Here is a 15,640-nt window from a genome sequence, read left to right on the forward strand (position 1 = left end):
CCACTCTGCCTTACATGATGGGTATCTGCTCTCGGCTGTTCCCAGCCACTCTGCCTTACAGGGCTACCTTGATCTCCTTCCTTTCCTCTTCTCTATTCCAGCCAGACTGACCACGCCACGTGTCTCTTGAACATCCATCTCCCACTCCCGTCTCCAGAGCTGGGAGTTGGGCCCTGCTCTTCCCTTGCCTGAACGTGCTTATTATTGCTTGTACAGGGCTTTCTGTGATCTTCACCAGCTTCACTCCAGCATCTTCTCAGAGACGCCTGGGCATGGTGTAATGTACGGTAGAAGCCCTCACACCTACCATGATTTTTCCTTGTGCTTTTCTTACACACTCAGTGTGTATTGTTCAATCCAGTCATTTTCTTATACACTTGGTGTGCGTGCATCAATCTGGTCATTCGAATCTTTTCTACTTAGTTCCCGTGACTCAGAATATGTGTCCTTGGAGACAAAGGTTTTGGTGGATCACTGGATCTGTGATACTTTGTACACATAGACCACCAAGATGGTTGAGTATTGAGTCAAAGAGAGAGCCAGATTTCTGACGTTGTTTGGAGCCTGAATCTACAAACTAGATCATATTGCAGGTATGTTTTTCAACAGTGCTGTGAGTTTTCTCTAAGAAGCTATTCCCTGTATCACTCAAGGCTTGCCATTCCACAGCCAAGAGTTATCTTGTTTTACTTCTTGGTAAGGGCTCCAGCAGTTAGTTTTCATTGATTTGCAGCATAGCTCAACATTTCCATGGCGCTATCGGAAGATTACAGTGAATCAGCAGGGCTGGAGTGACGGCCTGTGCTGACAGCCAGTGCTGCTGTGTGCACACATCCCTTCCTCCACCACGATCACCTACCGCATATTTAGCACAAGGAGAAAGACCCATATTTACTCATTTGTAATCCAGTGGTTTCCACTTAGCTGTGGGTGGAGCTTCCAAGTTACCCTGCAGGGTGTCTGGCATCATAGTTATTATCAAACCATGGCATGATAACACGGCAAACCATATACGAACAGTTTAGTAACTAGTAATAAAGTAGACCAATTCTATCAAAACTTTGTGACTTGTTTGAATATTGTTTTCTCTTTCACATTGTTTTGTTGGACTTCTGTGTGCTAACTTAGAAAGCATGCTGTAGCTTCTTACTTCACTTCTTTCCAAGTTCCCAGCATCTGTATTGTGGTTGAGAGCACAGTTAAGTGGAATAAGGGGTGCCTGAACACAAGTCCTGGGGATACCTTGACATTGTAACTGTGGAGATTGCTACAAGGTAAAGCATGTGGATGCTCTACAGAATGGGAAACCCTGGGCAAGGGAGTGAGCTGGATTGGGTGAAGTTTCCTCACACTGCTAAGGATGGTGTCTAACCCCAGACCTTATAACCTAAGAAATTGGCTCTGAAATTATTCAAATAGGATTTGTAGAAAGCGTAACTGAGAATAAGAGGGACTGGTGTATAAAAGCCCCCAGACTGTCTGTCTACACTCCAGGGTACAGCCCCTAGACTGTCTGTGTACACTCCAGGGTACAGCCCCAGACTGTCTGTGTACACTCCAGGGTACAGCCCCAGACTGTCTGTGTACACTCCGGGGTACAGCCCCACCCAGACTGTCTGTGTACACACCAGGGTACAGCCCCCAGACGGTCTGTGTACACTCCAGGGTACAGCCCCCATACTGTCTGTGTACACTCCAGAGTACAGCCCCATACTGTCTGTGTACACTCCAGGGTACAGCCCCAGACTGTGTACACTCCAGGGTACAGCCCCAGACTGTCTGTGTACACTCCAGGGTACAGCCCCAGACTGTCTGTGTACACTCCAGGGTACAGCCCCAGACTGTCTGTGTACACTCCAGGGTACAGCCCCAGACTGTCTGTGTACACTCCAGGGTACAGCCCCAGACTGTCTGTGTACACTCCAGGGTACAGCCCCAGACTGTCTGTGTACACTCCAGGGTACAGCCCTAGACTGTCTGTGTACACTCCAGGGTACAGCCCCAGACTGTGTACACTCCAGGGTACAGCCCCACCCAGACTGTCTGTGTACACTCCAGGGTACAGCTCCATACTGTCTGTGTACACTCCAGGGTACAGCCCCCAGACTGTCTGTGTATACTCCAGGGTACAGCACCAGACTGTGTACACTCCAGAGTACAGCCCCCAGACTGTCTGTGTACACTCCAGGGTACAGCTCCCACCCAGACTGTCTGTGTACACTCCAGGGTACAGCCCCCATACTGTCTGTGTACACTCCAGGGTACAGCCCTAGACTGTCTGTGTACACTCCAGGGTACAGTCCCCATACTGTCTGTGTACACTCCAGGGTACAGCCCCCATACTGTCTGTGTACACTCCAGAGTACAGCCCCATACTGTCTGTGTACACTCTAGGGTACAGCCCCAGACTGTCTGTGTACACTCTAGGGTACAGCCCCAGACTGTCTGTGTACACTCCAGGGTACAGCCCCCAGACTGTCTGTGTACACTCCAGGGTACAGCCCCAGACTGTGTACACTCCAGGGTACAGCCCCAGACTGTGTACACTCCAGGGTACAGTCCCAGACTATCTGTGTACACTCCGGGGTACAGCCCCACCCAGACTGTCTGTGTACACTCCAGGGTACAGCCCCAGACTGTCTGTGTACACTCCGGGGTACAGCCCCAGACTGTCTGTGTACACTCCAGGGTACAGCCCCCATACTGTCTGTGTACACTCCAGGGTACAGCCCTATACTGTCTGTGTATACTTTGGGGTACAGCCCCATACTGTCTGTGTACACTCCGGGGTACAGCCCCCAGACTGTCTGTGTACACTCCAGGGTACAGTCCCAAACTGTCTGCGTGTCAGGGTACTTTAGGAAATGCCGTATGATGAAAAGAGCTTCCGTTCCTTGCACATGTAGTCATTATCCCTAGCAGTGATCGCTCTGTAAATAAGTGTGAAGACAACAGAGCATGACCTGCAAAACAAACAAGCATCATGGTGTGTAGGACCTTGTAGCCAGTAGTTTTGTTGAGGTAACTGCCGAGTTGCTTTTAAAAGTCAGATTCATACTACATAATTTAGATATAGTAGCATTCTTCTCTTTTTAGTGCGCCACTGTTGTAAGTGTATGTAGTTGTATGACTACTTCATAATCCACACATGAGTATCTGTCTGTCTTCAGATTTCTCATCCTCCTTTCTGTTTAACCTATGCCTCAGTTTCCTCAGCTGTAGAAAGAGGCTCTGCTAATCGGAGCTAGTGATGACTAGCTGTTAATATGAAGACGGTGCTGAGAGCAGCTGCTGTGGTCATTGTTAATAATGCACCTAAAAACCTGTTTCTCTTGTTTGCCACAGTGTGCAGTGTGGGAGCTGGACACCTGCTCACTCCCTTCTCTGCCCGGTGAGATCAAGGGTTGAAATCGCTCAAAAGAGGAATGATTCATATTCATTTGACAGGAAGCAGGCATCTGATAGCTCTGCTAAGCTCTAGTGGTCAGCTCCCACCCGAGGAGTAGTGTTTTTATGCTACCATCCATTGACTCAGGCCCCAGGGCTTTAAAGGGCATCGTGTCTCTGGTGTCACTTACTTATTTCTTAGAGTCACACAGGTGCAGGAGGAAGCTATGGTTTCTGGGGTGCTCTGAACTCCTCTCTCAGATTGTTTCCTCCATTTAAAGAGTTGAGTTATGAGTTGAACAATTATATTTGAGCTAGATGTTTGGGGAGGTTTTTGTTTCTTCTTTTTATGTGGCTCTTTTGGCCAGCTCTCACACTGACTAGCCCAGGCTGGCCTTGAACTCTAGATCTTCTTGCCCCTGCCTTTGAAAGCTGGGCTCCTATACTCTCGGCTTGGAGGATTTGACATAGATATTCTTTAAATATTTTTTCTTCTTTATTGCTATTTCCATCTAAAAATTATTTTTTGGGCACTGTTTCCCTTTGTGTTTGACATTTCCTCATAAAGCAGCTTCAGTTTTTATGATTAAAGGAACCCATGGTCAATGTGCTACAGAAATGCGAAGCAGGAATTTGCAGATCTGATACTTTAAATCGCATCCCGTGTTTATGTGAATCATCCCTTTGCCTGCATACTCAGGCTGTGTATCTTGCCATCCTGTTAGTTAGTTAGTTAGTTAGTTAGTTAGTTAGTTAGTCAGTCAGTCAGTTAGTTAGTTAGTTAGTAGGCATCTGGGTTGTTAGAATTTGGCACTATTTTCAGTTTGGACACCCACTGGTCTTGGTCAAGAAGAAATTATAGTGTAGTGAGTGACCATTTGTCAACAAACAGACCTGGAGGAAATCTAACCAACTTGGCTTTGCATTTAGAAGTCCTTGTCGTGAGGCTTAAGCATAAGCTTGATTTAGGGGACCAGGAAGCATACACATAAGCACGAATCAGAGGACCCACAGGATCTATTCATTCATGGGCACTGCCCACTAAGAACTGGGCTGGATAGATTCTGTCCAGGAGCACTCAACTATCATTGATGCAGCCTGCTTTCAGAGTTACATCAAAGAGAACTAGGAATTTATGTTGTGCGAAGCATTGCCTGTAGGCAGTATATAAAGTCTCGCAAATGCACATTCACTAAGGTTATGGCTTAGAAAGTCTAAGAGAGTAAGAGAATCTACTGTAGGCTCTTGGTATTATGCACATCTTACTAAAAGGGGAGCCGCTGGCTCATGAGGCTCCTCATCCTTGAAGCTTTGGAGAGTTACCTGGTAAGATGGTAACAAGGGGGTCCAACTTAAATGATGGAGAGAAAAGATGAAGGTTCTCAAGATTTAGTCTGGATCCTTCACCTTCCTTCCGTACTGAGAGTATGGGGCAGGGAGTGCACAGCAAGCCATAGTCTGTCCCGATGGGCTTTTCTATTTCTGTTATAAAAAACAACTCGGGGAGGAAAAGGTTTATTCCATCCTTCAGGTTACCATCCATCATAAAGGAGGTCTGGAAGACCCTGGGAACTGAAACAGAGGCCATGGTAGTGTCCTGATTATTTACTGCTTGCCCCTTGTGGCTTGCTCATCTTATTTCATTGTACAACCCAAGACCACATGCCCAGGGATAGCATCAGCCCCATCAATCATTAATCAAGAAATGCCTCTTCCGCAGGCTGGTCTACAGGCCATCTGATAAAGGCGATCCCTCTATGAAGGTTCCCTTCTAACTTGTGTAGCTAATCATAACAAGCCCTTAGTGTATATTTTTTGTATCAAACCTAGTATACAGAACAGTAAGCTTTTAAATTTGCTATTTGCCTAGGTGTCATCTAGGTAGCAAAGATTAAAATCTGGCCAGTGTCATTTTGTTTTTGTGAAAACACATCCACTCAAAGTTAGGAAAGAAAAAAACTTGCTTTCACCAGGATTGAAAGTGTGAGTGGACCTCAGTGGTCCCAGGAATTCAGAGAATGGTCAAGATGACTCAAAGCACATGTTGCTTTTGCCCTACAGCCTTGCACTGGGGAGTCTGCCCTTTGCCTCTGCCATAGTTTTCGCACTGTGCTGGCTAATGCAGGGACTTTAGACTGTCTGTAACACATTCTCCCATGCTTACAGATTTGTCTGAGTCCTTGGAGTGAGTTGTGATGTCTCGGTGAGACCCTGGAGTGCTGTGTTCTCCGAGATGCCTTATAGAAACAGTATGTGTGTTTAATTAGAATTGTAATTATTACCATCATTGTTATAATCCTAATTTTGAATTATATGGTTGGATCTTAGATTCTGTTGCTGTAGGTAATATCGGAGCATTTTATATAAGCACGTGCCTGTCATGTAATAAGAAGAGGTTTTCTTCGATAGTTGCTACTTATTTGTTCATCTTGAGGTTAGGAGTAGAAGCCATCAGATGCTTTTCTTTGTTTGTTTGTTTGTTTGCAGTACTGAGGATTGAACCCAGAACTTTGTATGTCCTAGGAACACTCTGTTACTAAGCCACCCCATCAGTCTCCACTAAAGGCTTTAGAAAAATGTGTGTGTGTGCCTCTGTATGCAAATATACATATGTGTGGACATATGAAAACAGAAATAGCTCAAGCTCACAAGGTGGGGAGCTTATCATGCAGGAAGCTGCTCCCCAGGACAGAGGCATGCTAGAGTTTGACCCCATTGATAATATTGTGGCACTTGCTTTAGCTTTCTCAGCTTTGTGTGTCCTCTGTGTCAGTTGCTGTTTGGACTGTGAGTACCTTGAGACCAGTGGCTGCCCCTGGTTCTCTGTCAGTGCCCATTGAGGCCTGCATGCCCGTTGACTTCGAGGCACACGGTGTCAGAGCGGAATCTGGTTTATGCAAACCAGCAGGCTGGTTTAGAGGAGCAGAAACACATGAAATGTGGGTACTGTTGATGGAGTCAACTTTAAGGTGTCCTTAGTGAAAACCACCAACATCTACTTAATAATCCATTATTTAGGAAGATATCCACTGAGCTATAGATATTGTTCTGGTGTGCAATATTCTAAATCTTGAGTCACAAAAAAGCATAATCTTCCTGACAGATAATACGGGCAAATGCTCATGCTGTCAGTCAGGATAGTCTGTCACTTATCCTTTGTCTCAGTGCTGCATGATTGTGCACACATACAACACACACACACACACACACACCTACACATATACAAACACACAAGCACACACACATACATACACACATACACACAACTACACATATATACACACAACCATACATATACAACACACATACACACACACAGGCACACACAATCACACATGTGCATGCACACACACACACAGACACAGACAGGTACACACAGGCACACACAATCACACATGTGCATGCACATGCGCACGTGCGTGCGCGTGCACATACACACACACACACACACACACACACACACATCACCCCTCAAGATGGAGCACAGATACCCCAGTGTGCCGTGAGCACTCTCCTTTCTATTTTCTAAAGTCATTGCATGGGCCTGGAGAGTTGTGACAGGAACTTTTCCCCCACCTTGTCTCCAGTGGCTGTCTCTGAGTAGCACCTTTTCACTTTGTCATTGTCCTTTGCTTCTATAACTTGTCTCTTTCACTGACAATCTAGTTTCTTACCAATGGTTTTCTTCCAACTTGTTCCCACCTAGATTTAATGCTAACAAGATGAGAAGCTGAAAGTAGTAGCCTGTCAAGTATATGTGCAAGGAGCTGGGCTAGGCCTAGTCTATTAGCCATAACAGAATTCCTACCAGTGGAGCCCCTTTTGTAGTGAGTTGTTCTTATTTTGTTTTGTTTTTATTTGGTGTTATCTATTTACATCTTGAAATTGTTTTGACAATTTTATTAAGGCTGTACTTAGTATTTAGAAGCAGCCTAATATTGATTGATGAGTATTCTATAGTTCTGATCACGATCATCATCGCGGTGGCCAAGGCAGCCCTAAAGGTTATGATGGAAGGTCAGCCCCCTGAGCCCACGGATTCCTCAACCTCTGCAGACCAGGTGTGTTCAGAGCAAGCACACCCCTGTACTGAACACACACTGACTCTCCTCATCATTATACTGTAAGCAGTGGACTGTAACAGTGAGTCCCGTGGCACTTGCTTGTTAGTATTACAGGTCATCTGGAGATGAAGGACAACTCTGGGTAGGCTGTGAGTAGGTTATTCAAATACTTCATTGTGCTGCCTAAGGAACTCCAGTGTCTGTTCATTTGACTATCCACAGGGAACATGGAACCCAATCTCCCGAAGATGACCTGACCACCATTGTCCTGTTCACTGACAGATCAATGCATGAATTCAGGACAGATGTCCCTGAGCAGGAAGCAAGGCACTCTAGGAAAATGTCCCTGGGTAGAAGCCTGAAAGGCATCTTGAGAATTGAGTCTGGAGGAAGTGCCTGAGGCCCAGTGAAACTCTCTAAGAACCTGCTTCCCTTGCTTCTGGATATCCTGGGAGGAGACTGAGAAATACTCAGCATTTAGAAGACAGGTCCCATGGCAGGGAACATTCCTCAAACTCTAGAGCAGGGACAACTAGATGCCTGACTAAAGGGTCCCAGACCCTGCTTATGAAGGTAGCTGCCACTGGGGTAATTTAGAAGTGCATGAACCAATACCCTGGAAACATCCATATGTCATGAGCAACTGTTTCTGTCAACCCAATGAGCCTTTAGCTAGAAGCCCTGCCCTAGAACTAGGCTTCCTACCCTTCCTAGACAGGTACACCTAGTACAGGAAGTGGAGGATACCTTGAGAAGGAAGGGGGTGGCCCCAGAGAAGCAGACAGGTGCTTCCGTGTGGCCCTGACTTTCAACTCTGTCTCTTCTTATTTCTTTTTTCTTTTAAATTATGTGAATACCTACATGTATGTATGTATGTATCTCATGGAGTGCCGGGTACTCACAGAGCCCAGGGGTGTCAGATCCCCTGGAAATGGAGTTGTGGGCACTTGTGAAACACTTGATGGTGCTGGGAAAGGACCCTGAATCTTCTGCATGGACAGCAAATGCTCTTAACCTCTGAGCTGGCTCCCCAGCCCCTCTCCTCCCTTTTCATACCAACCACACTAGGAATTCTCTTCTCAGTGGTCCAGTTTTGCCTTATTTTCTTTTTCTAGTTCTTTCCCTCCCACCTCCATCCTTTATATCAGTTTGACTAGATTTTTCAGTTTCAACCTGTCACTAAACTTGACTTTGCTCTTTTGTTTCTCCCACATTGTCCTGACTGCAGTGAGCAGACCCCCACTAGCACATGCTGCCCTATGACAGTGCTCTAGGTGCAGAGGACGTTTCTCTGTTTAGCTATCACATTTGTCTTTGAGCAAACTGCATTCTTACATCAACCCAGAGGCCTGTCAGCTTTCAGCATCCGGTACCTAAGATGCTGATCTCCCTTGAAGAATTTCTTCCACCTCAACCTACACTTCTACATCCCAAGGTGTCATATACACAACAGGTTTAGAGGCCCCTGTTCTCAGGGCTCTGGAAGGAGGTGGCCAGATGCAGGCGTGTCATCTGGGCAGAGATGAGAACTGCCTTCTCCAGCCTGGGGCTTGCTTCTCCATGCCTTTCTTTCCATGTGAATGTCTCTTGTCTTTCCCATGTTTGACATTCTACCCCTCTTCTGAAGCAGCCATATTCCTCCATAGTTTAAGGCACTGGGGGGGGATAGCCCTAGGGGGAAGGTGGTCTCTAATTGGTCTAGCCCACTTTATAAGGCCTCCAAAGAAGTTTAGTAATAAACAGATTTGTGGAGAAGAAGAGAACATGATTTTATATAGATACATACAAAGAATGGTCTGTTTTCATATGCACCATAGCAGTCTTTGTGGCTTCAGGTAATGAGTTAATGACTGTCTAAATTTCACCAAATGGTAGTGATAATTATTTTGCCTTGTGGAAACTTCATAAGGGCTGATTACCAGCCCCCTTCTACTCAGCTCATGGTATCTGCCTCTGGTTCTGGAAATGAGCCCCATTCTCTGGATACCAGCCAGAGCAAGCACATGTCTACCAAGAGCTGGAAGCCCCATGGTACTGGGGCATCTTTAGCTCACTGCTGGGGACTTAGTGCTCAATGAGCTCCTTCCTAACAAACTGCCAAAGCTGATCCAGGAAGTGATGAGGAGACTTGCCAAAGCTGATCTAGGAAGTGATGAGGAGACTTGCCATAAAATACATACAGATAGCTCGGAAATAGCCTACAGGAAACATTGCCCCCAGACACCACCGTGGGCCTATGGCCTTGGTTTTGCTTGCATCTTGGGGTAGGAGTCTTGCTGTGTCAGCACCTCTCCCAGCTGAGCCATCCGAATGCCACGTGGGCACTCGCCCATTTCAAATATGAGCAGTGACTCTCCCGGTCTCGCTATCTGTCATTACACTCAACACTTTGCTACACAAGATGGGTAGAGGCGTGTGTGTTGATGATCCTTCTCCTCTAGAACCTTGTAGGGCAGGTGCACTGTTCCCATACTCACCAACCTTTGAGGAAAGTAAGTGTTCAAGCTTGTCCCACCCTGGACTCAGTGTTCAGAGACAGTGCGCCAAATCACCCCATGTGGATGCCTTAGGTGGCCTGCTCCCACCTCTGCACATCCAACACTCATTCCTCTAAGGGACCCAGAATCGTCAGGGCCTCTTGGATGTGACATCTAACTCCCAGAGGAGGCCATCTGCCCTTTTGCTTCCAGGTCTCCTGAGCTCTGTAATTGTAGCCAAGGGTTGGGTGTTGGGGAATGTGGAATATCATTTGCTGTTGTCTTTCTTAGGCCGTGACGTAAAAGCGCTCTCTCTCTCTCTCTCTCTCTCTCTCTCTCTCTCTCTCTCTCTCTCTTTCTCTCTCCCCCTCCCAGATCGCTCAGGTAGATAAGTTGGAAGACCAGAAGGCTGAAGGCTAAAGCACCGAGGATGAAGGCGTCTGCATGAGAAGCCATGATTTAACTGTCAAGGTGAGTCTCTGTGGCAGACACGCACATTTCAGAAATAGCACAGACAGGGCTGGCCTGTTTTCTGTGAGCAGGCAAAAGCACACAGTGAAGGGTGGCCCTGAGAAGTCTAAGCCACTCCTGCAGTGAGCACATGTCTCTACCTTACAGGGCCATGGAGCTCTCAGCAGTCCTGTACCCTGCTGTTCCCGTTGGGACTGCCAGGAAAGGGAAGTGAAAGGACTTATGAGTGGTTCTTTCTGAGCAGAACTGTGGTCCTCAAAAAGCTTTGACTGCCTCTAATTTAAATTTTTTAGGTTTTAAGATAAACTCATTGTATAGCCCAGGCTAGCTCCAAACTCATGATCCTCCTGCCTCACTCAGTGTTGTGAATGCTGGGATTTTGGATACATTCCATCAAGCTCATCTTCCTTTAGACTTTGTATAAAGGAACCGAGCCAGTGCAGAAAGGACGGCAGAGGTTTACTTCTGGGGCTGCTATTGGCCTACCTCAGGGTGTTTCTCCAAGTATTTCCTTAAGCACAGCTTCCAGGCTGCTCATGCACTGGGCATAGGGGGTGTAGCCAGGTAACGAAGGATACTGTACTGAATAACTGGTCTTTCTCAAAACTAAAGGACCCTGCACATCTCTATGGTTGTGTGTAGTCAGCAGTGCTTGCCACAATCTTGTGCAAATTGTGACCTTTGACCAGCATCCCACATGTGAATTAGATATCTTCTGAACATCAGCCGTAAGTGATGATAAATACTAAGGATATGGGCTGGAGAGATGGCTCAGTGGTTAAGAGCACTGACTGTTCCTCCAAAAGTCCTGAGTTCAAATCCCAGCAACCATATGGTGGCTCACAACCATCCGTAATGAGATCTGATGCCCTCTTCTGGTGTGTCTGAAGACAGCTACCATGTACTTACATATAATAGTAAATAAATAAGCCTTTTTTAAAAGGGGGGGCTGGAGAGATGGCTCAGTGGTTAAGAGTGCTGACTGTTCTTCCAAAGGTCCTGAGTTCAAATCCCAGCAACCACATGGTGGCTCACAACCATCCGTAATAAGATCTGATGCTCTCTTCTGGTGTATCTGAAGACAGCTACAGTGTATTTACATATACTAAATAAATCTTTACTAAGGCTGGGTTGTGGTGGACCACGCCTTTAATCCCAGCACTTGGGAGGCAGAGGCAGGCGGATTTCTGAGTTTGAGGCCAGCCTGGTCTACAGAGTGAGTTCCAGGACAGCCAAGGCGACACAGAGAAACTGTCTCGAAAAAAACAAAACAAAACAAAACAAAACAAAATACTAAGGATATAATTATAAACTGGATTGGCAGTGCTAATATGCAGAATGTAAATACTACAAACAAACAAAAGGAATTACTAAGCCAGGAAGGTTTAAGAGAATGACCCCTAGACCTAGATGGCCTGGCTTGAATACTGAGTTGGATGTAGTCTCTGTCTTCCCTGTTCCTCGCCTACAGAGCACTGGTCATCACATCTGCCTCATAAGAACGGTTGTGACAAGTACGGAAGTTATGAATCCTGGCAGGTCCACACTGTATACAGATGACGCCAGATTTGTTCATACAATGAAAAGAGCTGGATCCTTTGACCCAGGTTGAAGGTTGATGTGATGACTAAGTGAGGAGAGATGTAATGCCATGCAGTAGAGGCTTCATGTATGTGAGAAGTAGTGAGCTAAGTAGGAGGTAGGCAGGGGGTAAGAGGGTGTGTGGCAGACACAGGAACCGAGTCCTGTGCTTCACTGTGCTTAATGACACTCAGGAAGTCAGTGTTGGCAATGGACTTCTTCACCTGAAAATGACGCTGACGCAAAGCCCATGACTGTTTCATTCTGTACAGGCTGAAAGCTTTCCCCTAATGGCAGAGATGAGGATGCCCACTCTTGTCACTGCCCTTGAGTATTTGTGCTGGTTAATTTAAATATATGGCTTGACTAGATGAGAGGATCCTAAATGGCTGGCAAAGCAGTGTGTGATCGTGTGTGTGTGGGGGGGGGGGAGGCAAACCAGTGTGTGATCCTGTGTGTGTGTGTGGGGGGGAGGGGTATTGCTTTTGAGTCAGTAGAATGCATGAGGAAGATCTCCCCTCCATGTGAGCAGCACCGTCCAATCAGCTGGGAGCCCAGATATATGAAAACGGCTAATAGGGGAGCCTTTCTTCTGGAGCCTAATACCCTTACTGTCAACCATTGGACATTAGCAGCATTCTAGGAACTTTGGACTCAGGTCTTACGCCATAGCCCTGGGAGTTCTCAGGCTTCCTGCCCAACTGGACTGACAGGTGTAGCACTGCATTCTCTGTTCTGAAGACTTTGGACTTGGCCTGAGCTATGTATTAGACATCTTTGGGTCTCTCCAGCTTGTAGGTGGCCCATTGTGGACTTAATCCTCATTATCAAAAGACCCAGAATCCCTAATAACATCTCTAATCCATCCATCCATCCATCCATCCATCCATCCATCCATCCATCCATCTATTTGTCCATCTGTCCATCTTCTTGGTTGCATCTCTCTGCTAAACCTGGAGACTCTTTCTCAAAACTAATGGGATTAGAGGACTAATAGTATGTGTTAGAGGTTGTAGCCTGGGCAATTTTTGCAAGGAAATGAAATGTGAGACTATCCAATTAGAAAGAAAAAAAAACCCCAGAACTATCTCTGTGTGCAGATGACATTATTTTATGCAAAGAAAACCCTTAAGAATCCATCAGAGTGTGAGAGATAATGAGCAAGCTCATGAGGTTATATAGGACATAAAACAATGTAACAAAAAGTCCATCGCATTTTTAAACTTTGAACGAATAATGTAAAATGAAGTTTTTTCCATGCAGTAGTATGACAAGAATAGGAATGAATTTAACAGAAGATGTCAAAGGAAGTACTCTTAACTGTGGGACACCATTGAAATAAATAAACAATCATGGAAACATTACATATTCATGAATAAATATAGTTAGTGTTATAAAAATACTTAATACTTCTAGTAGGACATAATGCCACACGCTGTAAACTCAGCGTGCAGACCATGGAGATAGAGAGCAGTGAGTTTGTGGCCAGGCTACATATTGAAGCATTGAAGCCTTGTTTCAGAACAAAAAGGCAAAATTCAATATTTGCCAACTTTATCCACAAATTTGATTCCGTGTCTCTAAAACTTCGGTTGGATCCTTTGCAGTTAATCCTATGACTGATGTGGAAAATCAGTGGAACCAGGATGGCTGCCACAGGCCAGAGAACAGAGCAGAAAACAGCCTCCTGATTTAAAATCACTGGAGAGTCACAGCAGGCACATGGGGTAATCGGAGGTCTAGAAACAAGTCCATCCATTTGTTGGTTTCTGGCTGCTTAGTACAACCATTCTAAGAGCAAAGAACAGTGTCTTTAGTGACAGCTGGCTATCCACATGCGGAAGTGAGTCCATCCCTCACATCATGTCGCAGGAATTAATTCAAGACAAATCAAAAGCATAATGTAAAAGCTACAACTTTAAAAGTGAAGAAACTCGATGAAAATGTAAGCTTAACTCTTTTCTATGGGGTGTGGTTTTTAAGAAACAACATCAAAAGCAAAATGATAAGAGAGAAATACACCAAGTGATCTTCCCCAAGATTAAAAACTTCTGTTTATCAAAGTGAAGGAGCAAGAGAGTGAAAGTGCTGGAGAGGGGGTCGGAGGTCAGGAACTACTGTGCAGGATCCCACTTCCGCTGAAGGATCCCACTTCCGCTGAAGGATCCCACTTCCCAGCAGAAGATCCAGTGACAGGCCCAGAGTGGGATCCAGCTCAAGGGAAGGTCCCAAGGCCTGGCACTATTACTGAGGCTATGGAGCGCTCACAAAAAGGGATCTATCATGACTGCCTTCTGAAAGACCCAACAAGCACCTGAAAGAGTCAGATGCAGATGTTTGCACCCAACCAATGGACAGAAGCAGCTGACCCCTGTGGTTGAATTAGGGAAAAGCTGGAAGAAGCTGAGGAGAAAGATCCTGTAGGAGGACCAGCAGTCTCAATTAATCTGGACCCCAGAGACCTCTCAAACACTGGACCACCAAACAGCACACACCAGCTGATATGAGGCCCCCAACACACATACAGCAGAGGACTTCCCGGTCTGTGACATTCAGAGATGATGCACCTAACCCTCAAGAGACTGGAGGCCCCAGGAAGTTCAGAGGTCAGGTCGGGTGGGGGTGGGGCATCCACGTGGAGACAGGGGTTTGGGGAGGAGATGTAGGATGTGGAGCAGTTGGAGAGTGGATCGGGTGGGAGGGCGGGCAATGGAATATGGAGTATAAAAAATAAATTAATTTAATAAAAAATAAATAAATAAAATTTTAAAAAAAGAACTACAGTGCAGTCATGAGGACCAGAGCTTGGATCCCAGCACCCACACAGGGAAAACAAAAAAGCCAGGTTCAGTTCTGCGCATGCTTGTAATCCCAGCACGGAGGGCACAGAGGTAAAAGGATCAGTGGGGTATGCTGGCTGCCAGCCTAGCTGAGAAATGCAAAGTCCAAGTTCAGCAAGAGCCCTTACATCCCAAAAGAAACAAGGCTGAGAGCAGTAAAGAAAGACAGTGGACACTCTGGAACATGCCCCATCACAAATGGAGAGAAGAAAATGGACAAAATAGCTTCAAGTCATATGTGCGATGAGGGGCTTGTCCAGAACAGGTTAGGGCTTTTTTGACTTAAAAAAAAATGAACATCAGGTAAAAGGCCTGGGTAGATGCATCTGCAGAGAAGACAAGCTAACGGTGAGGAAGCGCAGGACAGTCAGGCACGTCATCCCCAGTTGAAAGACACATAAGGATAGGCATGGTGGGGACTGGTGATGTGGAGCAGTGCGAGCTTCCTTGTGCTGCTGAGTTTGTATGGATGCATGAGGCTGGGGATGCCTGTGAAACATTCAGATATGGAAACATGGAGATGAGTGTGGAACTCTGAGGTCCAGTCCAGAAAGGAGGTGAAATTCAATGACAGGGAAACCCACATTCTGGGTGCTCAGTGAGGTCAGTCTAAGGTGGGTTACAGTTACAGAGCCACAGAAGAACCTGGACAAGCACTGGCCAGGCCTCAGGGAGGCCACCATGCTGTGCTCCACAGAAGAACCTGGACAAGCACTGGCCAGGCCTCAGGGAAGCCGCCATGCTGGGCTCCGCAGAAGAACCTGGACAAGCACTGGCCAAGCCTCAGGGAAGCCGCCATGCTGGGCTCCACAGAAGAACC

At 46.3% G+C, this 15,640-nt stretch overlaps 1 protein-coding gene across 20 annotated transcripts in view; it reads left to right on the forward strand.

Annotated features, from left to right (window-relative positions):
• Positions 1–15,640, forward strand: part of Svil (supervillin) — a 202,556-nt gene that overhangs the window by 46,378 nt on the left and 140,538 nt on the right. For all 20 annotated transcript variants that reach the window (XM_031364880.1, XM_031364879.1, XM_031364877.1 and 17 more), the window contains one exon: positions 10,304–10,399. The gene's annotated coding sequence lies outside the window, so the exon portion shown is untranslated. The remainder of the gene's footprint in view (positions 1–10,303; positions 10,400–15,640) is intronic.

This window comes from Mastomys coucha, unplaced genomic scaffold, assembly GCF_008632895.1.
Source record: "Mastomys coucha isolate ucsf_1 unplaced genomic scaffold, UCSF_Mcou_1 pScaffold13, whole genome shotgun sequence".
In the NCBI taxonomy this organism is placed as follows: Eukaryota; Metazoa; Chordata; class Mammalia; order Rodentia; family Muridae; genus Mastomys; species Mastomys coucha.